The sequence below is a fragment of the Melanerpes formicivorus genome, unplaced genomic scaffold (assembly GCF_026170545.1).
Source record: "Melanerpes formicivorus ecotype bairdi unplaced genomic scaffold, bMelFor1.0.p_v2 SCAF_8, whole genome shotgun sequence".
NCBI lineage: Eukaryota > Metazoa > Chordata > Aves > Piciformes > Picidae > Melanerpes > Melanerpes formicivorus.
This window is the reverse complement of record NW_027142360.1, coordinates 5,080,280-5,105,907: the sequence shown is the minus strand read 5'-3', so window position 1 is coordinate 5,105,907 and position 25,628 is coordinate 5,080,280. Positions and strand designations below refer to the sequence as shown.

The window sequence follows — 25,628 nt, the reverse complement described above, 5'->3', positions numbered from 1 at the left end:
TAAATAATGCATTACCTGACCAGGGTTACCTGATACGCTGAAGAGGCTTCTAGAGTTTCTCACCTCATCACGCCTCTTGCAAACAAGTGGTACATCCCTGCTTCCAGTTAGGCTGAGAATTGTTACTAGGCCTAAAAAAAGACTGCTTCTCCTCTCTGGTTTTTTGAAATGTTCCAAGGAAATGAAGCTTCCCAGAGGGATGGCCAAAGTTTTCCTCTTTCTTTGTTACAGCTGCACTCTCTTAAAGCAAATCTTGAGAGGTGTGCTGAACATCTAGCTAGAGTGGATTTGTGCTCTTGTTTGTCTGTTTTCCCCAGGAGAATTCTGCTGGTAAGATTACAATGATGAAACATTGGATTAGGAATTGTTTGTTGAGAGGGATTTTATGTTTGACTCTGTTAAGCATTGGTTATGGCAATACTTGACTCCATGTAGGGAACAAAACCAAACACAATTAAAATGCTTTGATATTGGTACAATAATATTTTAAGAGATCTTGGGAAGGTCAATCAGCTGGCTGTTCTCTACCTTTTATGATTTCTGATTCTGGGTGAGATGCACAGAAGCCCTTTTTTGGTTGTATAGATGTATAAAATTGTTAAGGTTGGAAGGGATCTCAAGGATCACCCAGTTCCAACCCCCCTGCCATGGGCAGGGACACCTCACACTACATCAGGTTGCTCACAGCCACATCCAGCCTGGCCTTAAAAGCTTTCCAGGGATGAGGCTTCCACCAACTTCCCTGGGCAACCTGTTCCAGTGTCTCACCATCCTTATGGGGAAGAACTTCTTCCTAACATCCATTTGGTATCTACCCATTTCTAGTTTTTTTCCCATTCCCCCCCAGTCCTATCACTCCCTGACACCCTCAGAAGTCCCTCCCCAGCTTTCCTGTAGCACCCTTCACATACTGGAAGACCACAGTAAGGTCTTCTCAGAGCTTTCTCCTTTCCAGACTGAACAACCCCAACTCTTTGTCTGTACTCATAGGAGAGGGGCTCCAGCCCTCTGCTCATCTTCATGGCCCTTCTCTGGACATGATCCAGCACCTCCAGATCCTTCCTGAAATAGAGGATCCAGAACTGGACACAGCACACTCCAGGTGTGGTCTCACCAGAGTAGAGTAGAGAGGGAGAATCACCTCCCTCAACCTGCTGGCTGTGCTTCTCTTGGCATTTTTATTCTGGCTGTGTGGCTTCACATTTGTTTACTTGTGTTTGTTTAGATTTATTGTGTTTTGGTTGTAATGGCCAGGCAAAAATAGCATGGAAATATGGAGATAGGTTAACACAGAGCCAGGGAAAATTGTCCATGTAACCATGGTGGTTAGGGCTTTTTCTCCCCCTTTCTTCAGTTTCCAGGGAGGTTGAACTCTTTTGCATGTTTGTTTCAGTGTGTGATCAGTTAGTCCAGGATTAGGCTTTTTTAGTTTGATCTTGGTATAAATCCTGCTCTTGGCCTTAAATGACTGATAATTAGACTTATGTGTTTACAGGTGGCACATTGCAGAATCACCTCCTTATAAGTAAGACAAAGGAACACACAGTTGAAATAATAGAAGAAAGTCAAAAAGAAGCTGGGATCACATCAAGGACAAACACTTTTGCTCCAAAACAGTAAAAAGGAGAGATGCTTGGAAAAATTAGAAAGTATTTAAACCTGAGGGGTTTGGGTTTATGAATTCTTAATTTATAGAAAGACCTTACTGCAAGACAGTACTGGAAACATTAAAAGTTAATAGCCTTCAATAAAAGAAACATGAGCAAGAAAACCTTTATAGAGATAAGTGGTGGGTTTTATAGTTCCTTGTTTTCTATGAAGTGAAATGTTTTGGAAAGCTCTTTCCAAGCTCAGGCTTGGTAGTAGCTGGGTTGAAATTGATTAAAGGAATATTAATTTATGGTTGTTTATTGTAGGGCTCCTTATAAGTAGGTGGTCATCATTGGTACCAGTACCATTGCAGAGGGACCTTGATTGACTGGACAGGTGGGCGGAGTCCAATGGGATGGCATTCAGCAAGTCCAAGTGCCAGGGGCTGCACTTTGGCCACAGCAACCCCATGCAGAGCTACAGGCTGGGGTCAGAGTGGCTGAGAGCTCCCAAACAGAGAGGGACCTGGGGTGCTGATCGACAGCCACCTAAACATGAGCCAGCAGTGTGCCCAGGTGGCCAAGAAGGCCAATGGCATCCTGGCCTGCATTAAGAATAGTGTGGCCAGCAGGAGCAGGGAAGTCATTGTGCCCCTGTACACTGCACTGGTTAGGCCACACCTTGAGTCCTGTGTCCAGTTCTGGGCCCCTCAGTTTAAGAAGGACATCGAAACACTTGAAGGTGTCCAGAGAAGGGCAACAAAGCTGGGGAGAAGCTTTGAGCACAGCCCTGTGAGGAGAGGCTGAGGGAGCTGGGGTTGCTTAGCCTGGAGAAGAGGAGGCTCAGGGGAGACCTTCTTGCTCTCTACAACTACCTGAAGGGAGGTTGTAGACAGGCAGAGGTTGGTCTCTTCTCCCAGCACCAGAACAAGAGGACACAGTCTCAAACTGCACCAGGTGAAGTTTAGGCTGGAGGTGAGGAGAAAGTTCTTCACTGAGAGAGTCGTTCACCATTGGAATGTGCTGCCCAGGGAGGTGGTGGAGTCACCTGGAGGTGTTCAAGAGGGGATTGGATGTGGCACTTGGTGCCATGGTTTAGTCATGAAGTCTGTGGTGACAAGTTGGACTTGATGATCCTCAAGGTCTCTTCCAACCTTATTGATACTGTAATCACCTATTGGAAGCAGCAATGGGAGCTTGTCTTACAGTAAAGGAACCATCATATTTGTTATTTCTTATGTAGGGTCTGAGGGTACTAATTAGCCCAAGACCTCCAGAAATCTCTGCTTTTCAGAGCATTGCAAGCTCTGTCCTGGCCAGAGTTCTGCTCCAATCTGGATTGCTCCTAGTGATGTGTGCTGGTGCAATGGGAACTAACAATTGAAGAAATAATAATGATAAGTTCAGTAAAACTATGGTTTGTTGGTTGAATTTGTCTTTTACAGGAATTAGTAATTATGCTTTATGGGGAGCGTTGTGGATTCTTTGGAAGGAATAGAGTGGCCCCAAGAAAATTGTTACCTTATCCTTGTTGCAGAGTAGACAGGCTGTTAGGCTTCCTGATTCATTTATTTTTCTCTTTCCTTTCTCTCCCCCAGTTATGCTACTAGACTGAAAAAAAACATAATTAAAAATCAATAAAACTATGAAAAACAGGGTTTGTAATTGCTTTTATTAAAGGATGACTGAACTTGGAACATGATACCACAAGGCACATTAAATTCTGATAAACCAAGCACATTATATTCTGATAAACTATTGATGCATGAAGTAGAGGTCATACAGAAAATAAGAGTTCAAAGAATGTGGTCAGTACCGGAGAGGGAGTAGAAGGAGAAGTAGTAATTAGCTGCTGAGAAGTGTAACAGGTTGCTTTATTCCCTTGATGGGCAGTATAGGAAGAGGCTGGAAGAGGATGCACGTTAAATTCTGATAAACCATTAGAATAGAATAAACCAGGTTGGAAGAGACCTTCAAGATCATCACATCCAACCTATCATCCAACACCACCTAATCAACTAACCCATGGCACCAAGCACCCCATCAAGTCTCCTCCTGAACACCTCCAATGAGGGTGACTCCACCACCTCCCTGGGCAGCCCATTGCAATGGGCAATCACTTTCTCTGTGTAGAACTTCCTCCTAACCTCCAGTCTAATCCTCCCCTGGCGCAGCTTGAGACTGTGTCCTCTTGTTCTGGTGCTGTTTGCCTGGGAGAAGAGACCAACCTCCGCCTGTGTACAACCTCCCTTCAGGTAGTTCTAAACAGCAATAAGCTCTCCCCTGAGGCTCCTCTTCTCCAGGCTAAGCAGCCCCAGCTCCCTCAGTCTCTCCTCATAGGGCTTGTGTTCCAAACCCCTCTACAACTTTGTTGCCCTTCTCTGGACACCTTCCAGCAACTCAACAACCTTCCTAAATTGAAGGGCCCGGAACTGGACACAGGACTCAAGATGTGGCCTAACCAGTGCAGTGTACAGGGGCAGAATGACCTCCCTGCTCCTGCTGGCCACACTGTTCTTGATGCAGGTCAGGATGCCATTGGCCCTCTTGGCTGCCTGGGCACACTGCAGGCTCATGTTCATCCTACTGTCAACCAGTACCCCCAGGTCCCTTTCTGTCTGGCCGCTCTCCAGCCACTCTGACCCCAGCCTGTAGCACTGCATGGGGTTGCTGTGGCCAATGTGCAGAACCTGGCACTTGGATGTGTTCAATCTCATGCCATTGGACTCTGCCCATCTGTCCAGCCTGTTGAGGTCCCTCTGCAAAGCCTCTCCTACCCTCCAGCAGATCAGCTCCTGCCCCCAGCTTGGTGTCAAGGTTTACTATATGTAAACAAAGGCTGTGGTTAGTACCTGTGAGGGAGTAGAAGCAGAAGTAGTCATTAGCTGCTGAGTTGTGTAACAGGTTGCTTTATTACCTTGATGGGCAGTACTGGAAGAGACTGGAAGAGGATGCACGTTAAATTCTGATAAACCATTAGTTCATGAAGTAGAGGTCATACAGAAAGTATGAGGTCAGGACTGTGGTCAGTACCAGTGAGGGAGCAGGAGAAGAGGTTATTAGCTATTGAGATGTGTAACAGGTTGCTTTATTACTTTGATGGGCAGTATAGGAAGAGACTGGGAAGCCTCACTTTACGGTACAATGCTTTGGTCCCAGTGGACTAGGTGAGCTCTAACATCAGTGGGTCTAGATAGGAATAAATGTAAAGGCATAGATGAGAAATGGTGTTTGATAAATAGGCAGAATAACTGGAAATGGTGGCAGACAGCTAACTTGATATTGCACCTGTCTGTGATCCCCAGATAAAGGATAGATGAAGAGTGTCTGGTTTGAACCTTTAATTGTGGTACTAAGAAATCGAGAGTGAGATTTAAAGGTCTAATTAACAGCTTGTACTAATTGAATGTGTCCAGAGAAGGGCAATGAGACTGGTGAGAGGTCTTGAGCACAAGCCCTGTGAGGAGAGGCTGAGGGAGCTGGGGTTGCTTAGCCTGGAGAAGAGAAGGCTCAGGGGAGACCTTCTTGCTCTCTACAACTACCTGAAAGTAGGTTGTGGCCAGCAGGGGGTTGGTCTCTTCTCCCAGGCAACCAGCACCAGAACAAGAGGACACAGTCTCAAGCTGTGCCAGGGGAAGTTTAGGCTGGATGTTAGGAAGAAATTCTTCACAGAAAGAGAGATTGGTCACTGGAATGTGCTGCCCAGGGAGGTGGTGGAGTCACCATCACTGGAGGTGCTTAGGAAGAGAGTGGATGGGGCACTTGGTGCCATCGTTTAGTTGATTAGATGGTGTTGGGTGATAGGTTGGACTCAATGATCTCAAAGGTCTCTTCCAACCTGGTTTATTCTATTCTGTATGTATATGTCTGTTTATATGTGTGTATATATATATATGTAGTTTAAAATCCATTACTCTTTCTAAACAGCATTTACAAAATCATCACACTTACCAGTAATGCTTTTCTCTTTGCCTTGCAAGGGAGCTTTTCCCTGTGGCTTTACCTACCAGCTCCTTAAAGGCTGAGATGAAGTCAGAGTGGATTTTGTGTTTGTTTGGGTTTTGTTGAGGTTTATGTTGTGTGGGTGGTGGTTGTTTGGTTGGGTTTTGTTCCAGAAGATATATGTTATCATAGTATCATTCAGGGTTGGAAGGGACCACAAGGATCATCTAGTTCCAACCCCCCTGCCATGGGCAGGGACACCTCACACTACATCAGGTTGCTCAGAGCCTCATCCAGCCTGGGCTTAAACACCTCCAGGGACGGGGCCTCAACCACCTCCCTGGACAACCCATTCCAGGGTTTCACCACTCTCATGATGAAGAACCTCCTCCTCACATCTAGCCTGAATCTCCCCACCTCCAGCTTCATTCCATTCCCCCTAGTCCTATCACTACCTGAGATCCTGAGAAGTCCTTCCCCAGCCTTCCTGTAGCCCCCTTCAGATACTGCAAGGCCACAATGAGGTCACCTGGGAGCCTTCTCTTCTGCAGACTGAACAGCCCCAACTCCTTCAGTCTGTCCTCATAGGAGAGGTGCTCCAGCCCTCTGATCATCCTTGTGGCCCTTCTCTGGACACGTTCATGTTGACCATATGGACGTCAGGAGGGAGGGGGCAGGCTTTTCTCACCTGTTCCCTGTGATAGGACAGGGAGCAATGGATGTAAGCTGCAGCACAGGAGGTTCCACCTCAACACAAGGGGGAACTTCTTTACTGTAAGGATAACAGAGCACTGGAACAGGCTCTCCAGAGAGGTTGTGGAGTCTCTGGAGATTTTCAAGGCCTGTCTGGATGTGTACCTCTGTGACCTGAGCTAGATTGTATGGTCCTGCTCTGGCAGGGATGTCGGACTTGATGATCCCTTTGGGTCCCTTTCAACCCCTGACATCCTGTGATCCTGTGTGACTGAGGAACAAAACATTGTGTTCAATAAAATGGTATTTGATAACTTCAGGTTTTTTTCCTGTACTTTTTTACTGTTTCAACATGCTGCATCTCTTCTCTCCACATTCTCAAACCCTGCTGGTGTGAATCAAGAGTAGCACTAAAGGAAAAAAAAGAAGAGTATATTAGAGCTGCTTAGAATGCTGTGGGGAAAATGGTTTAAAAAAATAGACCAATCCCCCTCCACACATCTCCTTCAAGGCTTTTCTTACTAATTTTACAGAGCATCAGTAGTTTTCAGTCTGTCCAGGTAGCTAATTCCACTCAATTTGAAGGGTGTGACTCTGATCTTTCAAGACAAAGATATTCCAGATTAACTGAGTTTTCTTTCCTTTTTCTTTGCTTTCTGTGTTTTCTTCCCCTCCTAATTTCCTATTAAGTAAGACAGGCCATGCCAGACTGACTTGGATTAAATAGAAGCAAAAAGAGAACTCAGCTTGGTTCAGGAAGTTTGTTCTGTGGTTCTTTGGAAAAGAACATGCTGTCTCTTCTTTGCAAAACCAATACAAACAATCTCTTGGCACAGACACTATGCTTTGTAGATACCTTACTTTAAATTATCTCTTGGCTATTTTGCAAGATGAAGTATCACAGTTCCTATTTCCTGGATAAATTCTGTCCTGTAGAATAGCACTTCTGGTTTGCAAGTCACACAGGCTGGGGTCAGAGTGGCTGGAGAGTGGCCGGGTAGAGAGGGACCTGGGGGTACTGGTTGACAGTAGGATGAACACGAGCCTGCAGTGTGCCCAGGTGGCCAAGAGGGCTAATGGCATCCTGGCCTGCATCAGGAACAGTGTAGCCAGCAGGAGCAGGGAGGTCATTCTGCCCCTGTGCGCTGCACTGGTTAAGCCACACCTTGAGTCCTGTGTACAGTTCTGGGCTCCTCAGGTTAGGAAGGAGGTTGACTTGCTGGAACGAGTCCAGAGAAGGGCAATGAAGTTGGTGAGGGGCTTGGAACACAAGCCCTATGAGGAGAGACTGAGGGAGCTGGGGTTGCTTAGCCTGGAGAGGAGAAGACTCAGGGGTGATCTTATTGCTCTCTACACCTACCTGAAGGGAGGTTGTAGACAGGCAGAGGTTGGTCTCTTCTCCCAGGCAGCCAGTACCAGAACAAGAGGACACAGTCTCAGACTGTGCCAGGGGAGGTTTAGGCTGGATGTTAGGAAGAAATTCTACACAGAGAGAGTGACTGCCCATTGCAATGTGCTGCCCAGGGAGGTGGTGGAGTCGCTGTCATTGGAGGTGTTCAGGAGGAGACTTGATGGGGTGCTTGGTGCCATGATTTAGTTGATTAGGTGGTGTTGGATGATAGGTTGGACGTGATGATCTTGAAGGTCTCTTCCTACCTGGTCTATTCTATTCCTATTCTATTTGCAGATGTCGTTGGGCAATATGACTAAATCTTCTCAGCCCTATTTGAGATCTGTTGTTGAAAGATGCTGAATAATAGGCATGGTGAATAGAAATTGTAGGGATGGTAAATGCTGTTCAGAAAATAGCACTTCCTCCCAAGTGGTTATATCTTGTTGTAGAAACGAGATGTGGACAAGGGTTGCATGATTGTTGGTGTTACTGAGAAAGAGCTGTTGAAGTTCAGAGCAGCTTTAAAATGTCCAGAGCTGGGAGAGGGTTTTCTGTGAGTGTTTGAGGAATTGTGTGCAAATTTTCTAGAGAGATGTCCTTTTCCCTTTTAACTCTTGTTTTTGTTGGGAAAGGATATCATTAAGCTGGTCTGGGTTACTAAAACAAGCAGAGGACAGTGCATTTCACGTGTCTGTAGGAGGCATTTCTCATGTGAGAATCTGGAATGAGCTGCTGCAATTATGAATACGAGCAGGGGAAGAAATGTGCACTGTGCAGCCTTAATCAAACAGGGAGCAGTCCCTGATGCCCTCTTTTGAGAATAGACTCAGTGGAACTGTGCAGAGGAGGATCATAAATGATGTTGATAGGTTATTGAATTGTTTCTTCAAGTGGCTATAACTCCTACTGACTTGGGCTCTTAGTAGTGAAGAAAGATATCTAGCACCTTGTAGGAGGCAGTCCTACTTGTAATAAGAATATTCCCAGAGAGGGATAAAAGCAGAACAAACCTCTGCTGCAGCAGCTTTGAAGGCTTACATCCAGATTTGAATGTAAGTTTTGAGAAAGAGCTAATTTGGGGTTTTGTATTCTAAAGAGAAAACACACACACACACACAAACCCCCAGCCTTATGAGCTTTCCATTTCCATGCATTTAAATCCCCAGAATAAAGTATTTTGATAGTCTGTCTCTTATCTTTTTAGCAAAGCCTTTTTCCTATAATTAAAAGTGCATCAACTGTTCTAATTGATGCCAAATCCAACCCAGGCCACCTATGCAATTATTTCCCCCTTCCCTCCCTCTCTCATCATTATCTGATATTTCGTCTGCACAGTCGTTCCTCATTGACTGTGTTCATGCTCAAAGCTGTAAACAGTAAAATCACATTAGCAAGAAGGTGCTCTGAGATTCACCACTTAAACAGTTGTGTGTTTGTCCCCCCCTCCCCCCTTTTTGAGTTTGACATTGGCTTTCCAATGAGAATTCTAAAAACCTGTCAGAAAATTTGGAGACAAGGAGCTTGGAAACAATGAATGTGCTAGTGTCTGGTGCTTTCTTTTCTCAGCAGATTTGTTTAGCTCTTCCATGCTACTGAGAAGAATTAAGCTCTGTGTAAAAACCTGCTGAGATCACAAGTTGCTGTTGGAAAATAAAAAGAGGTGTAATCTGTCTTTTTATGTATGCATTTTATGTATACATATTTTATGTACACATAGATTTTATTAGACATATATACATGTGTATGTGTTTTCATGTATCACAGAATGTTAGGGGCTAGAAGGGACCTCAAAAGCTCATCCAGTCCAACCCCCCTGCCAGAGCAGGATCACCTAAAGCAGATCACACAGGAATGTATCCAGATGAGTCTTGAATGTCTCCAGAGAGGGAGACTCCACAACCCCCCTGGGCAGCCTGTTCCAGTACTCTGTCACCCTCACAGGGAAATATTTTTTCCCTCCTGTTTCCATGGAACTTCCTATGCTTCAAATTCCACCCATTGCCCCTTGTCCTGTCATTGGGCACCCCTAAGCAGAGCCTGACTCCATTCTCCTGGCACTCACCCTTTCCATATTTATAAACATGAATGCAGCCAAGCCTATTCCCCTGTCCCAGAGCTTTATAGATGACCCTGGTTTCTTGGGAGGTAACTTTTGAGCATGACCCGTTTTCTTCTTTGGTATATCTTCAGGGGACTCTGTCAGAACTTGTTCCCAACATCCGATCTTAATCTGCTCTTCTCTAGTTGGAAGCCATTGCCTCTGGTCCTATCACTGCAAGACTTTGTAAACAGTCTTCTCTCCATCCTTCTTGCAGCCCCCTTTAGGTACTGGAAAGCTGCTATCAGGTCTCCCTGGAGCCCTCTCTTTTACAGACTGAACAACCCCAGCTCCCTCAGCCTGTTAAGTACGTGAACTTAGCTCAGTGTACTACTTCCTATATTAATAGACAACTACCAGATGAATTCATATTGATTGTATTGATCTATTGCCACTTGCTCTGTTATTGGATTGACTTATCACTGCTTCTTCCTAATTCTGTTGCCTTATCAAATCAATTTGTACTTTTCAATTATTTTTAGTTGGATTTGTCATAAAAATGGAAAACATCACTGCAGGGCTGGCCCTGTAAGGGAGAGGGAATGGAACCTCCCATAGAAGTCACAGGACTGAGTTGATTTCAAGATGATGTCCCAAAAAGAACAACTCATAAGAAAATTCAACTGCAAACAGGGCAGGTTTGGGAAAACTTGAAAGACTGATCAGCACCTGGGATGGTGTAACTCTGAAGCTGGAAGGGACTTGTATGTACTGTCTGGTTAGAAAAAAAAGTCTTGGATGTGCCTAGAGAAATTAAATATAAAAAACCTAAACTTATCTGAACTCTGGAATGTCAGATTCAGAATTGAGAGGTGGCAAATATCTGAGGAAAAAAATGGGAGAATGGCATTATTGTCACCATCCCCACACCCCCCAAAAAAATCCTCCAACTCTCAACCCACCAAAAGAAACCCCAGACCCAAAACACCCAAACAATCCATTAAAAACAAAACACCCCCTCAACAACAAGAAGAAAACACCCCTCCCCCAAAAATACCCCAAAAACCAGCCCACCAGCACCAAAATCCCAAGCCCCAAAAGGTGAAGTCTCCCTCCTCTGCCTTTTATCTTGGCTTTCCCCTTTTCCTACTTTTCCTACATCCTCCTTCCCTAGGTGCCCCATGAGCTCCAGCACCACTAGTTTGTGGGGAGTGTTTGGAGCTGTCCCCAGTTTCTCTCAATACAAATGTGTGTTTTGCCCATCTCTTTTCCTTTTGGACCACAGGGCTGCTAGTGCCTGGTGAGTGCAACCTTGGGCTGCTTGCCCCTCAATCACGGCTGAGCGCTGGGAGTGCCGGGGCTGCATGAGCAGCAGTTGAATGAATTCTGACGGGGACAGGGATGGGAGATGGGGAAGCAGCTTTGCTCTCACTAGTATCTTTGTGCTTGTGGTTGATCAGGCTTTTACAAAAGGTGTTTACAAGTGTGTTACACTCTTCTCCCTGGGTTTACAGGCTTCTCAGCTCTGCTGAGCCTGTTAGGTACACAGCCTTGTAATCTCCTCGCAGAATCATAGAATCAGCCAGGTTGGAAGAGACCTCTGAGGTCATCCGGTCCAACCTATCACCTAGCCCTATCCAATCAACTAGACCATGGCACTAAGTGCCTCATCTAGTCTGTTGAAGATCTCCAAGGATGGTGACTCCTCCACCTCCCTGGGCATTCCAATAGCAAATTACTCTCTCTGTGAAGAGCTTCTTCCTAATATCCAGCCTGAATCTCCCCTGGCACAACTTGAGACGATGTCCCCTCATTCTGTTGCTGGTTGCCTGGATGCTCTTTAAGAGGGATCTAGCTCTAAACTGCTTGAAAGCTGTGTTCAGGGTGGAGGTTGTCCAGGTATCCTGACTGTGAGGTTTCTGTTAGCTGCACAGAGGAGTTATTGTTGATATTAGTAGCCTTTGGAGAGTTCCTATGTTTGACAGTAGTGGATGAACTCTCATCAGAAATGTCCCTCTCGATCTCACGCAGTAAGGGAAATCACATTTGAAGAAGCCAGTGCTTAGCAAGTCTAACTGATTGTATAATTTGCAGTGGAATTGCAAAGCTGAACTTGTTTCTTTTCCATTTTTTCAGTGATTTGTCTTGTTGGGCAGCTGCCTTCTGAGTGACTCTGGAGCAATGCCAGCCACTTGAGCTGAATCAAGCAGTGGCAGGGACAGCATCTACTGGGGCTGAAGTTTTAATCTCGGGCGCGTGGCGTTTGCACAAGTGGTCACTGGTGAGTAGCATGTAAGCTCAGCTTGTCTCTGTAGCAACTGGCACCTTGTTGTAAACTAGGTTTCTGGATGCAAATACTCACTGCATTGCTTGGTTTTCCTAGAGGGTGACTGGTGAGCTTGGGGATGAGTGATCCAGGTCACCAGCTAATCTTAAGAAGTCATTACTGTTTCTTTGTATGTTTATGGATTACGTTTTCCCCTCTCTCTCCACTGAATGAGTAACATCCTGATGTGGCTGAACTTGTGTTGTGCTGTACTAGACAATATCACTGTGCCTTTTTAACCAGAGGAGCTTCTGTACCCTCTGCCGTAGCGCTTCCTAGCCTGGCAATGCAAGCTGTGGGGCTCTGATAACAGAAGTAGTGACTGGCTGCTGTCAGCATGAGGATGATTAGAAATGTCTGTGGGTGCGTGTTTGTGCTTGTTCCCTCCCTTTGCAGCTGAATAGAATAGGAAACTGCAAAAGCCTTTTATGTAAGTGCATGGGTGGTGGTTTTATTTTTTCCTCCTGTTGAAATCTGTGTGTAGCCAGGCCCAGATTTTATCCCTGGCTTCTTTTTGAAGATGCTTTATAAGAAAAAAAGAGTGTGCTTGTTCTGATCTCCAAAGCATGACCCTGTCTTCAGTGCAATACTTAGACTCTCTGCAAAAGATAATAACCAGCATTTTTCTTTTTTTTTAACTTGAGGGGGAAGGTGGTTTCCAGTCAGTTTCTACCATCTGTGATTTTCCTTGATAAAACAATGGCAATCTGCTTCTTCCAGCAGCTGAAATGTTGTGATTCTTTGACAGCAAATGTGTGGAGTGCTGCCTTGCACCTCGTAACACCCTGCATTATTTAAGACACTGTCATGCTGGGCTGACTGCTGTCTTCTCAGGAGTGTTGAATCAAGGAATTAGTGATGAGATGCAGCCTGCTCTGCAGCACATATCTGCCATTAACAACAACATATGTGCTCTTAGCTATTGCTAATAATTTAAACATCTCTGTGAAGTTTGGGGGAAGTGGTCCCTCTGTAGATGAATGTAGTACTATTGAACTATGAAGTACTATGTAGAACTATTGAAGCATCAGCATGATACAGCTCAGCATCAGATAAGGAATCATAGAATTCTCAGGGTTGGAAGGGACCTCAAGGATAATCTAGGTCCAGCCCCACTGCCGTGAGCAGGGTCACCTCATACTAGCTCACATCTTCTTATGAATACCAGAGTTGAAGATTGGTGCTTTAAGAAGTACCACTTGAGCTGCCTTGAAAAGGTAGAAGGAGTACCCTGTAAGGATGGATACAGAAAGGGTGATAAATGTCCTGGGCGCTTGTCTGACTCTCACAGGTTGCCTCCTGTTGGAATATATGGTCAAAACCCTGGAGGTCAGTGCCATACTGAGCTGTATCACAGCAGAGTTGGAAAATTACTGAGGCCTGGAAAACGATGAGGGTAATTCTGGGTTTATGTTAGAGCATGCAAAGGCAGAACAAGGAACTCGAAGGTCCAGTAGTCTGTTAAAGCAGGCTAAGCCAACAACGTGTTTATTGATGGGAAGTTTGGAAAAACAGCTTGGTTGCTGTGGGGAAATTTCCCATTGTATTCTTGCAAGTTGGAAGATGCCTGTCCTGAAGAGTCCTTCATTCTTTAATATCTTCATTGGTGACCTGGATGAGGGGATTGAGTCAGTCATCAGCAAATTTGCAGATGACACCAAGTTGGGAGAACATGTTGATCTGTTAGAGGGCAGAAGGGCTCTGCAGAGGGACCTCGACCGACTGGACAGATGGGCAGAGTCCAACAGGATGGCATTCAACAAATCCAAGTGCCAGGTGCTGTACTTTGGCCACAGCAACCACAGCCAAACAGAAAGGGACCTGGAGGTGCTGATTGACAGCTGCCTAAACATGAGCCAGCGGTGTGCCCAGGTGGCCAAGAAGGCCAATGGCATCCTGGCCTGCATCAAGAGGAGTGTGGCCAGCAGGAGCAGAGAGGTCATTCTGCCCTGTACTCAGCACTGGTTAGGCCACACCTTGAGTCCTATGTCCAGTTCTGGGCCCCTCAGTTTAAGAAGGACATTGAGACTCTTGAACATGTCCAGAGAAGGGCAACAAAGCTGGGGAGAGGCCTTGAGCACAGCCCTATGAGGAGAGGCTGAGGGAGCTGGGATTGTTTAGCCTGCAGAAGAGGAGGCTCAGGGGAGACCTTCTTGCTGCCTGCAACTACCTGAAGGGAGGTTGTAGCCAGGAGGGGGTTGGTCTCTTCTCTCAAGCAACAGCACCAGAACAAGAGGACACAGTCTCATGCAGTGCCAGGGGAGATGTAGGCTGGAGGTGAGGAGAAAGTTCTTCACTGAGAGAGTCATTACCCATTGGAATGTGCTGCCCAGGGAGGTGGTGGAGTCAGGATCCCTGGAGGTGTTCAAGAGGGGATTGTACGTGGCACTTGGTGCCATGGTTTAGTCATGAGGTCTGTGGTGACAGGTTGGACTGAATGACCTTTGAGGTCTCTTCCAACCTTGGTGATTCTGTAATTCTGTGATTCTCATTACCTCTGCTGCTCTTGCTTCAGTTCAAGCATAACAGCTGCTGTCTTGGGAAGCACTAAAGTTAGGTGCAGTTCCTTTATGCTGCTGGAGAGACCTGAACCTCAGCGCTTAAATAATAGAACAAATTGTGGTGCTAACTGCAGCATCTTTGAAGGAGGAAGGTTTTAAAGTGGTTGCAATTGATTTTTTTCTCTGTGTGTGTGGTGGTCACACAGTGTAGAAATAGAGACAGCAAGGTAGTAATTGGAGCAATGTGCTGTTTTTTAAATCATTACTGGTTTGGTAGGTGCCTTTTATTTTTTTCTACCATTAAGTGTTTGAAATTATTAGAAGTTAAGACACTGGAGATTTCTCTAGGATCCTAATTTGTTTTTAATGTAGGTAAAGTGATTCCCCTGCACTGGAAGCACATCTATCTTGGTCATGAAGGTCCCAAATTTCATAGAATCACAGAATTGTTAGGGTTGGAAGGGACCTCAAGGATCATCTAGCTCCAACCCCCCTGCCATGGGCAGGGACACCCCACACTAGATCAGGTTGCTCACAGCCACATCCAGCCTGGCCTTAAACACCTCCAGGGATGAGGCTTCCACCACCTCCCTGGGCAACTTGTGCCAGGCTCTCACTATGCCCATGGGGAAGAACTTCTTCCTTACATCCAATATGAATCTACCCATTTCTAGTTTTTTTTTCTTCCCCATTCCTCCCCACTTCTATCACTCCCTGACACCCTAAAAAGTCTCTCCCCAGCTTTCTTGTAGCCCCCTTCAGATACTGGAAGGCTACAAGAAGTTCTCCTTGGAGCCTTCCCTTCTCCAAACTGAATAGCCCCAGCTCTCTAACTCTGTCCTCATAGCAGAGGAGCTCCAGCCCTCTCCTCATCCTTGTGGCCCTTTTCTGGATACACTCCAGCACCTCCAGATCCTTCTTGTAGTAGAGCCTCCAGAACTGGACACAGTACTCCAGGGGATGTCTCAGCAGAGCAGAGGGGGAGAATCGCCTCCCTCGACCTGCTGGCTATACTTCTCTTGATGCAAGCCAGGATGTGGTTGGCTTTCTGCGAGTGCACACTAGTGGCTTAAGATCAGCTGCTGTCTGTTGTGCCTATGGCCCTAGTCTGACTCGGGGGCTTGAATATCAGTGTAGGGGAGTAGGGAAAAGACTTTGCTCCCCTGTATCATGGGAGGGAAATCATCTTTGTATGGAGAGACTGCTTTAGAAACCCCTGATCATCAGGAAGGTACAATGAAAATTTACTGCACAAATAAAGATTGAGTCAGCCCAAGCCTGCTTATCACATCAGCTAGTCATGCATCATGATGTGAATAACCTTGTGCTATGAATACATCCCATTTGATGGGTTTGCCTAAGGCTGCACTTAAGAAACGTGTGTGAGCTCAAATGCAGAGGTTTGCTGAGACTGCTGAAGTAATATACCATGGAGCTTCAAGTGCAGCATACGCCAAGAGCACCCTGTGCTTGGGTTAGGCAGCATGTTACACTTTGCTTTCAGTGCTGCTCTGCTGCTTTTTACTACCTGCAGGTGCAGTGTGCTCTTTCGAAACTGCAGTTTGGATCCCCATCTGTTACTTGAATTTTCTCATACCTTTCTAGTTCGGTCTTGCAGGTATCCTTCGGTGTCACAGCACTATGACGCCAAAGGGATTGGCTAATATTAATACTGGTTGACAGCTGGCTGGACATGAGCCAGCAGTGTGCCCAGGTGGCCAAGTAGGCCAATGACATCCTAGCCTGCATCAAGAATAGTGTGGCCAGCAGGAGCAGGGAAGTCATTGTGCCCTGTACTCAGCACTGGTTAGGCCACACCTTGAGTCCTGTGTCCAGTTCTGGGCCCCTCAGTTTAAGAAGGACATTGAGACACTTGAAGGTGTCCAGAGAAGGGCAACAAGGCTGGGGAGAGGTTTGGAGCACAGCCCTGTGAGGAGAGGCTGAGGGAGCTGGGATTGTTTAGCCTGGAGAAGAGGAGGCTCGGGGGAGACCTCATTGCTGTCTGCAACTACCTGAAGGGAGGTTGTAGCCTGGTGGGGGCTGGTCTCTTCTCCCAGGCACCCAGCACCAGAACAAAAGGACACAGTCTCAAGCTGCACAGGGAAAGTTTAGGCTGGAGGTGAGGAGAAAGTTCTTCCCAGAAGGAGTAATTTGCCATTAGAATGTGCTGCCCAGGGAGGTGGTGGAGTCCCTGTCCCTGAAGGTGTTCAAAAAAGGCTTGGACTTGGCACTTGGAGCCATGATTTAGTTGTCAGGAGGTGTTAGGTATTAGGGAATAGGTTGGACTTGATGATCTCTGAGGTCTTTTCCAACCTGCTTGATTCTGTGATTCTATGATTCTAATGCAAATACAGATATTGCTGAATCAGGCAAATGAACCTCCCACCTTAGATATTTATGTTGCTGGGATACTGAGATTGACCAACAGAAAATGCAAGCCATCATGAGCCTGCAAATAGTGGTCAGCTAGCAAGGAATGTTTTGAAACTTAGGGAAAATGTTAGCTGAAGCAGTGGATACAAATCAAACCTCTCTGTCCCTAGCATACCTCTAATGTGGAAAATACATTTACTGGTGGAATGCTGGAACAAGTTGCCCAGGTAGGTAGTTAAGGCCCCATCCTTGGTGCTGCTCAAGGTCAGTCTCAACAAGGCTCTGAGCAAGCTGATCTAGTGGAGCTTGTGTCTGCTCGCTTCAGGGAGGGTTGGACTAGATGACCTGTGGAGGGCCCTTCCAACCCCAACCATCCTGGGATTCTATGTTTTGCTTAGATCCGTGGAGTCACTGAAGCTAGATGGCTGGGGGATTCACACAGTGAAGTTTAACTTGTTCCTCAGCAGGAGGAATGGGACTTAACTTCTGAGACTCCTGCATTACCTGTTCCAATCACCTGTGTTTGAAAAACTAAAATTCCTAGCAAGTGTTGAGTTTTTTACTGTGTTTTTCAACTCTGTATTTCAAAACACTTGGTTACCCTATCTTTGAAGGCCTGAAGGTAGGGAAGGGCCATGCTTGCATCAAGACCTGGCTGCTCAGGTGAGGGATTTGCTATTGGAGAAATACAGGAGTCTGGGCATCTTGAGTATTGTTGTTGCATGCGGTGTGGTTGCTGATGCCCACGTGCCCTGCTCTGCAAGCGAAGGAGCAGTGGCACAAAGGAGAGCCACGCTGCTTGCCAAGTGTTGACAGCTTGTTAGTACAGACTGGTTTTTTTTTCCCTCTGGGTTTATGGTTGAAAAGGTTTAGAAGATCATAGTCTCTTTCCTCAGGTGATTCAGGGAAGCACTGGGCTTTGCTCTTTCGGCATTCAGGGAGAGGAGAGTTGCTGTGCTTTTCATCTATGCTGAGTTTGCTGTGCATTCCCAAAGTCATTAGGCTCCTGTGGAGTGAAAGAGGCTGTGAGGAAAAGGTGCAGTGAGGGGAGATAAGGAAGAAATGGTAGATAAAGAGGTTAGAATTTTTCATGGTTTGAGGTGGAGTGTATTTTCCAGCAGCCATTCCTCTTACACTGAGGAGAGTGCAGGGAAGGTGGGCTGGCAGTAGGTGTGCAAAATAGAATATGGTATTTGCTGAGCCCTGTAAGGAGGAGTCGAGTGTCAGCCAGGTTTTCTCTTTCCATTCAGCCAGGGTTGTAGAAGAAATTGTTTGTTTGATGCATAAGTACAGCTGTCCTCTGCTCTGGACTGCTGAAAGTTAAATTAGTAAATGAGATCCAGTGACACCAAAACAAAACCCCTGGAGCAGGTGGAGAGCACCCTTCTGAACAGGGCTGTTTGAATTGGCTTCCACCTTTGTTTTGAGAGGTTGCTGTGGTGATGAATAACCTTTGTGGGGAGGGTGTGTGAGCAAGGCTGCTCCTGTGCCTCGGTTCTTGCACAGAAAACAGCATTGCTGATGGCGTGGCCTTTCACTCTTGCATCAGCACACGTATCCTGGCAATGGTCAGCTGCTCCCCACAATGACTTCAAGAACAGAACTCCTGCTTTAGAGCTACTTATTGACGTGCTGTTAATCTACTGATCAGTTAGTTCCTCACATTACTTTCATACCAGGTAGCAGGAGACTGGGTGATGGCAAAGCAGTAGCTTTTTTTCCATTGCATGGAAGGGGAGTTGCAAGGTAGCTGATATGCCTTATTTGCACAAGCTTATGACACCTGAGCTTTGTTTTGTTACCTGGGCATGAGGAAGGATAATAGGTAAAGAAATAGGTCCTCTGGAGAAAGAAACAGGGAAATGTGATTATCTGAGAGGGCTTTTTTAACTTTTTTTTTCTCCCTACTATTGTAAAGATGACATTTTCATATACTGAGGGCAAAATCTGGGTGGCTTTTTTGCTGTGCATTAATATTGTTTCTTCTGGCTCTCTGTTTACTAGTAAGTACTATCACAAATCCTCATTAAACTTACTGCAGCTCTCAAAACAGCTTAGTATGGTTTTTCCTACTAAGATACAAAAATATGATGTAAGAACTGCATATTGATACAAAAGTGACTGTGTGAAAATGAGAATATAAGTGTGGATATTCTACATGAGACTTAGATGCTTTCTTCATGTAATCACACACTAGTGCAGGTATAGTTTGATAGAAGAAGAGAATAGAATTAACCAGATAGTACTGTTGTCTGGAGATGTTATAAATGTGGCTTCTAAGTGAAGAATTGTCTTCAAGAAAGTCCTGGAAATGTTGATATTTTGTTTTTTTCCTCCTGCTAGAAGACCCTAGGAAGAGTTGACAAGAATGAATTAACACTTGAGGCAGCTCATAGACAATTTTCTCCCTTGCATATAGACCTTCTTGCTCTCTACAGCTTCCTGAAAGGAGGTTGTAGCCAGGCGGGGGTTGGTCTCTTCTCCCAGGCAACCAGTGGTAGAACGAGAGGACACAGTCTCAAGCTGTGCCAGGGGAGATTTAGGCTGGAGGTGAGGAGAGAGTTCTTCCCAGAAAGAGTAATTTGCCGTTGGAATGTGCTGTCCAGGGAGGTGGTGGAGTCCCTGTCCCTGGAGGTGTTCAAAAAAGGATTGGATGTGGCACTTGGAGCCATGGTTTAGTTGTGAGGAGGTGTTAGGTATTAGGTGATAGGTTGGACTTGATGATCTCTGAGGTCTTTTCCAACCTCATTGATTCTATGACTCTATGATACTACCCTTGTTCCCACTGTCTGTGAAGCTGCTCCATGTATAACTTGTAGAAAGCACTCTGTTAGAAACGGAGTCATTCAGTGGTGGTAGAATAGTATAAACCAGGTTGGAAGAGACCTTCAAGATCATCACATCCACCCTATCATCCAACACCTCCTAATCAACTACACCATGCAACCAAGCACCCTATCAAGTCTCCTGAACACCTCCAGTGATGGTGACTCCACCACCTCCTCAGGCAGCCCATTCCAATGGGCAATCACTCTCTCTGTGTAAAACTTCCTCCCAACCTCCAGCCTAAACCTCCCCTGGCACAGCTTGAGACTGTGTCCTCTTGTTCTGGTGCTGGTTGCCTGGGAGAAGAGACCAACCTCTGCCTGTCTACAACCTCCCTTCAGGTAGTTGTAGAGAGCAATAAGGTCACCCCTGAGCCTCCTCTTCTCCAGGCTAAGCAACCCCAGCTCCCTCAGCCTCTCCTCACAGGGCTGTGTTCCAAACCCCTCACCAACTTTGTTGCCCTTCTCTGGACACGCTCCACCAACTCAACATCCTTCCTAAACTGAGGGGCAGTGCCCATGACAAATACAGCAAAGCTGGAAATTTCTGCTCTGCTTTTGCTGCATAATTCCTGAACCTAAAACAAACAAACAAACAAACAAAAACCCCTTAAAATAAACTCCACCAAACTGAAACCTGTGTGAATTCCTGCGTTCTGTGTTAGCTCCCCAGCTCTTCAGAGATCATCTTAATTTGTGGTTACGTTTGTGAGGCTGTGTACTTGGAATGTGGTCTTGTTCTTCACTGCAACCATCCTGGAGGATCAAAGAGGAAGATGAAAACAATTTTGAAGCAGGGAGGCTTCTTGAGGTATTTAAAGGGAAGGTGTTGAAGGCAGAGCACTTGGGCTCCTTGAGCCATTGATGGGAGTTCTTGCTAGGTTGGAGCAGTTGGGGAAACAACCTCCTCTCCCTCCAGCAGTTTTCTGAGACCTGTCATCTTGCTGCTTTCCCCAGCACCATTTAAACAGGCTGTCAGCTCTCGTTAGCAGCTCAGTTGACATCACCTTCAGGAAGAAGTGTTTAATTACATCATCTAATACTTCATCCAGGTTCCCCTCTTGGACTTTTCAGAATCTGGGGAATGCTGCTAACAGAGTGGAACCAGCATTTGCAGGAATAAATTACTAGCAGCACCATAGCTGTGCTTTTTATATCTGACACATTCTCCAAGGCTAGCACCACACCTCCCATACTTCTTCAAATTCATTTGTTCCATTTCAGTTCGGTCTTTTGCAATGTTTTGTGATGAATGAGTTCACTTTACAAGCCAGTGATCAGCAGCAGCTGTTCATAGTCATGCTCTGAATTAAATCCATCTGTCGGTGGGCTCTTTAAAGTGTGAGTTTCACATTGTCAGGGGACCTGATTGCAACAGAACAGTATCTGGGTGCTGCTTGCCAAAAAGAAAAGAATCAAAATGAAGTGTGCTTGGATGGGATCTGGGATACCTTTACAGTTTCATCTGTAGAGCTGGGATTCAGCCTGCCAAGAGGAGAGTAAAATGGCTGTAAGCAGTACTCTTGCACTGATGTGTAGGTAGGTATTCAGATATAAGCTGAAATTAGGAGATGATCTGCAATATCATCATAATTTGTAGAAACTAGCATTGGCTGTTTGGTCTTTTTAATCCTGACTCTGGTGAACCTCACCACCAGCTCTTGCATTTTTCGCTTGTTGCGGTGGGGCAGATTAATCATAGAATTGTCAGGGTTGGAAGGGACCCCAAGGATCATCCAGTTCCAACCCCCCTGCCATGGGCAGGGACACCTCACAGTAAATCAGGTTGCTCACAGTCACATCCAGCATGACATTAAAAATCTCCAGGCATGAGGCTTCTACCACCTCTCTGGGCAACCTGTGCCAGTGTCTCACCACCCTCATGGGGAAGAACTTCTTCCTAACATCTAATCTGAATCTACCCATTGCTAGTTTTGTTCCATTCCCCCTAGTCCTATCATTATCTGACACCTCAAAAAGTCCCTCCCTAGCTTTCTTGTAGCCCCCTTCAGATAGTGGAAGGGCACAATAAGGTCTCAGAGCCTTCTCTTCTCCAGACTGAACAGCCCCAACTCCCTCAGTCTATCCTGACAGGAGAGCAGCTCCAGCTCTCTGCTCATCCTCATGGCCCTTCTCTGGACATGCTCCAGCACCTCCAGATCCTTTGTGTAACAGAGGCTCCAGAACTGGAGGCAGTACTCCAGGTGGGGTCTCACCAGAGTTGAGTAGAGGGGAGGAATCACCTCCCTTGACCTGCTGGCTATGGTTCTCTTGCTGCAGCCCAGGCTCTGGTTGGCTTTCTGGGCTGCAAGTGCACACAGGTGGCTCATGTTGAGCTTTTCATCCACCAGCACCCTGAAGTCCTTTTCTTCAGGGCTGTTAATGTTTTTCAGAGGATGAGCTGAAGAGGAAAATACAGGTTATAATCAAATCAGCAAAAGAAGGCATCACTGCTGCTTGCTTTTATTTCCCCCTCCCCACCCCAGTGTGTTATCTCCTTTCTTATTTTCATTTGGAGCTGGAGGGTAGTGAAATATGTCTGCTGAAGATATGTTGCAAACTGATTTAAGGCAGCATTTAAGAGCAACAAATGGTTATTTGCTGGCTGCATTAAATGCTCTTATAATTTTATGTGAAAGCTTTGGTCTGCAATGTTCTCTGTAAATTACCTACTGGGTATGGAAACCAGCCAATGCATGGCCTGCAGTCTCTTGGTGTTAATCCACAGGTAGCTTCTCATGATTTCCTCTCTTTCCATAGCTCTGGAAAGCATTCCTCACCAGCAGAAGCTTATAGAATCAACAAGGTTGGAAAAGACCTCAGTGATCATCAAGTCCAACCTGTCACCCAACACCTCATGACTATGAAACCATGGCACAAAGTGCCATATCCAGTCCCCTCTCAAACACCTCCAGGGATGGTGACTCCACCACCTCCCTGGGCAGCACATTCCAATGGCTAACAACTCTGTGTGAAGAACCTTCTCCTCACCTCGAGTACTGGAAGGCTGCTCTAAGGTCTCCCCAGTGTCACCTTTCCTCCAGGTTGAACAGCCCCAACACTCATAGCCAGTGCCTATAGGGGAGGTGCTCTGACCAGCTCCAACAGTTATATGTCCTTCTTATGCCTCAGGGCACCAGAACCAGAGGCACTGCTCCAGGTGGGTCTCACAAGAGCAGAGCAGAGGGGTAGAATCACCTCTTTCATCCTGCTGGTCACACTTCTTTTGCTGGAGCCCAGGACATGGTTGCCTTGTGGGCTGCAACCTTTATTCACCAGAGTACTGCATGTTTACTCCAGTATGTAATTTTCATGAAATCATTTCACTTGAGGAAGGAAAACCTTTCTTGGAGGAGCTGACCAGTGGTGCAGTCTCCTTTGTTACTGCAAAACTCTTTATTTTTTTGAAGCAGGAGGGCCATAGTTTATTTCTCTACTCAGTCACAGTCTGTAACTACAGAGACGACCCTTTGTTAGTGGCCAGATAAACATTGTCTTGGTAGCCTGTGTTGTGACTTCACACAATGGCTGCAGTCTACTTGTGTTAGTGTGCTATGAACTTCTCCATCTCACTTTTGCTGTGGCACTCTGCAAGAATCTCTGCTCAACAGTGCAGCTGCATTGCTGCTGCATCCCTAGTGCAATGCCAAGCCAGCACTTTAATTAACATTAAATTCAGTGATGGCAGAAGCATAGAGAAGACTTGGGGGGAGAGAGGAATATGACAAAGCACAACACCCAAACAGGCTTTGTGAGCTTGTATTCTGTTAGTTAAAGTTAGTACAGTGTCTTTGGAGTGAAGTATTTGCTGTCAAATGAGAAGACAAGAACCTCTTGGCTTTTCTTTAACAAATAGAAAGCAGCCCTGAGTAGAGGAGAGCCTATTATTGCTGTGTAGCTGACAAATACCAATGTGGTGTTGCTTTTTTTGGTTGGTGGTGGGGGTTTTATTTTTCCTTTCCTTTTTTCTTTTGAATGGAAACTCATTAACGTCTTCCACATGGAGATGGTGAGAATTGCACAGTGAGTGAAGAGACTGATTGATGTTGGCTTGTGCTAAGAAAATATGGCTGACAGAAGGAGTCAATACATGCTCTTTTCTTCCATAGAGTGCCTTGGTTTTCCTGTTTAATCAGGGAACTTAGCAGGGGAATGCCACTGCTTAACAGCTGACAATGTCTTTATCATCTTCCTTTAACATACTTACTAGCATTAAGCCACAGTTATTAAGATGTGGCACTCATTTGAGCACCTACTTGGGACTTTGGATTATAAACATGCCGTATCTCTAGATAAGGTGCAGGCACAGTAAATCTTTGGTCCTTCACCATTTAATCTAAGAAGCAGTGGAAGCTGCACACTAGTAAGCATGTGAAAGCTTTGCCTTGTTCTAGCCTAGCATGTTCAGTCTGGAGAAGAGAAGGCTCCGAGGTGACCTAATTGTGGCCTTCCAGTATCTGAAAGGGGCCTACAGGAAGGCTGGGGAAGGACTTCTCAGGGTCTCAGGACTAGGGGGAATGGAATGAAGCTGGAGGTGGGGAGATTCAGGCTGGATATGAGGAGGAGGTTCTTCACCATGAGAGTGGTGAAACCCTGGAATGTGTTGTCCAGGGAGGTGGTCGAGGCCCCGTCCCTGGGGGTGTTTAAGACCAGGCTGGATGAGGCTCTGTCCAGCCTGATCTAGTGTGGGGTGTCCCTGCCCATGGCAGGGGGATTGGAACTAGATGATCCTTGTGGTCCCTTCCAACCCTGAATGAAACTATGAAACTATGTCCCTCCCTCTCTGAAAATGCTGGGTTCTGATGTCAGCTCTTCAGACTTCACATGCTGGGCCTAAGCAGATCTGGCAGGAAAGAGGAAAACTCTTATTTCCCTTGCCACGTAGAGAAATGGAGGTGAACATGTAGAGCCCGCTGCAAGTGACAGGCTCACCACATCAGAGGGAGTCATGCAGTGCAACATCTGTGTGAAGAAGCTCAGGGAATGTCTGTGTGCAGCATCAGCCTGCTCAGCTCCTGCTGCTCAGTGTAAACAGGCAGGGTATGCCAAGCCCACTGCTGTGTGGGTATTTGAAGAGGCAGCATCAGTATCTTAAGAGGATTATAAATGGCATTTTCAATACCTCGTCTAGACTGTGCTGATAACACTGAAGATGAAATGATTCATTTTAAAAACCAGGTTCTCTTCCTTTAGCTTTTACAGTGGTTTTTTTAACAGCCCAGGATTTTGGCACCATGGTGTGCTTTAAAGAGAAAAGCTGCTCGGTGTTTGGGTACTCTGTATCTCTGGTTTCTTACTTGGAACTAGATGAATAATGTATTTCAGTGAGTAATTGACTGAATACAGGTTTAGTGGTCATGTCACTGAGATGCACCGATAGCATGAGCAGTGTGATGAGTGCTGTGTAAAATTTCATGTTGTTCTCCCCCCCCTCTCCAATTTGTATTTTCATGAGTAGTTGCAGGTAACATCCTAATGTCTGGTTCAGTTTTTATCAGGCATGCACAGATATCTCATCCCTAGAAATGCAGAGCTGGGAGCAGGGTCACAGACAGTGCTGACTGAAGAGTTTTGTAATCTCTATTACTTGCTGTGATTCTTGGTGAAGGTCTGAAGCTATTACAGCTTTCCAATAAGGACATTATAGGCAGCAAACCATTCTGAAAGTGCTAGCAACCCAATTTTCATGTAATACATCTCAGTAGGTAATCCTGTGCTGGAATTACTACAGTTCCTCAGTTTGTGTTGTAGCTGTTATAGCAGGAGCTGAAGGACCCTTTGCTATCATTTGGAAAAAAAGATCTTTAATTTTACTTATTCATAAGTTCTGCATGAAAGACACCAAGCTAAGGGCAGGAGTTGATCTGCTGGAGGGTAGAGAGGTTCTGCAGAGGGACCTCGACAGGCTGGACAGATGGGCAGAGTCCAATGGCATGAGATTGAACACA

At 45.9% G+C, this 25,628-nt stretch overlaps 1 protein-coding gene across 5 annotated transcripts in view; it reads left to right on the top strand.

Annotated features, from left to right (window-relative positions):
• The window catches only part of EPS8 (EGFR pathway substrate 8, signaling adaptor), a 180,821-nt gene that overhangs the window by 33,719 nt on the left and 121,474 nt on the right, over nucleotides 1-25,628 (top strand). For all 5 annotated transcript variants that reach the window (XM_068141876.1, XM_068141877.1, XM_068141875.1 and 2 more), the window contains exon 2: nucleotides 11,792-11,936. The gene's annotated coding sequence lies outside the window, so the exon portion shown is untranslated. The remainder of the gene's footprint in view (nucleotides 1-11,791; nucleotides 11,937-25,628) is intronic.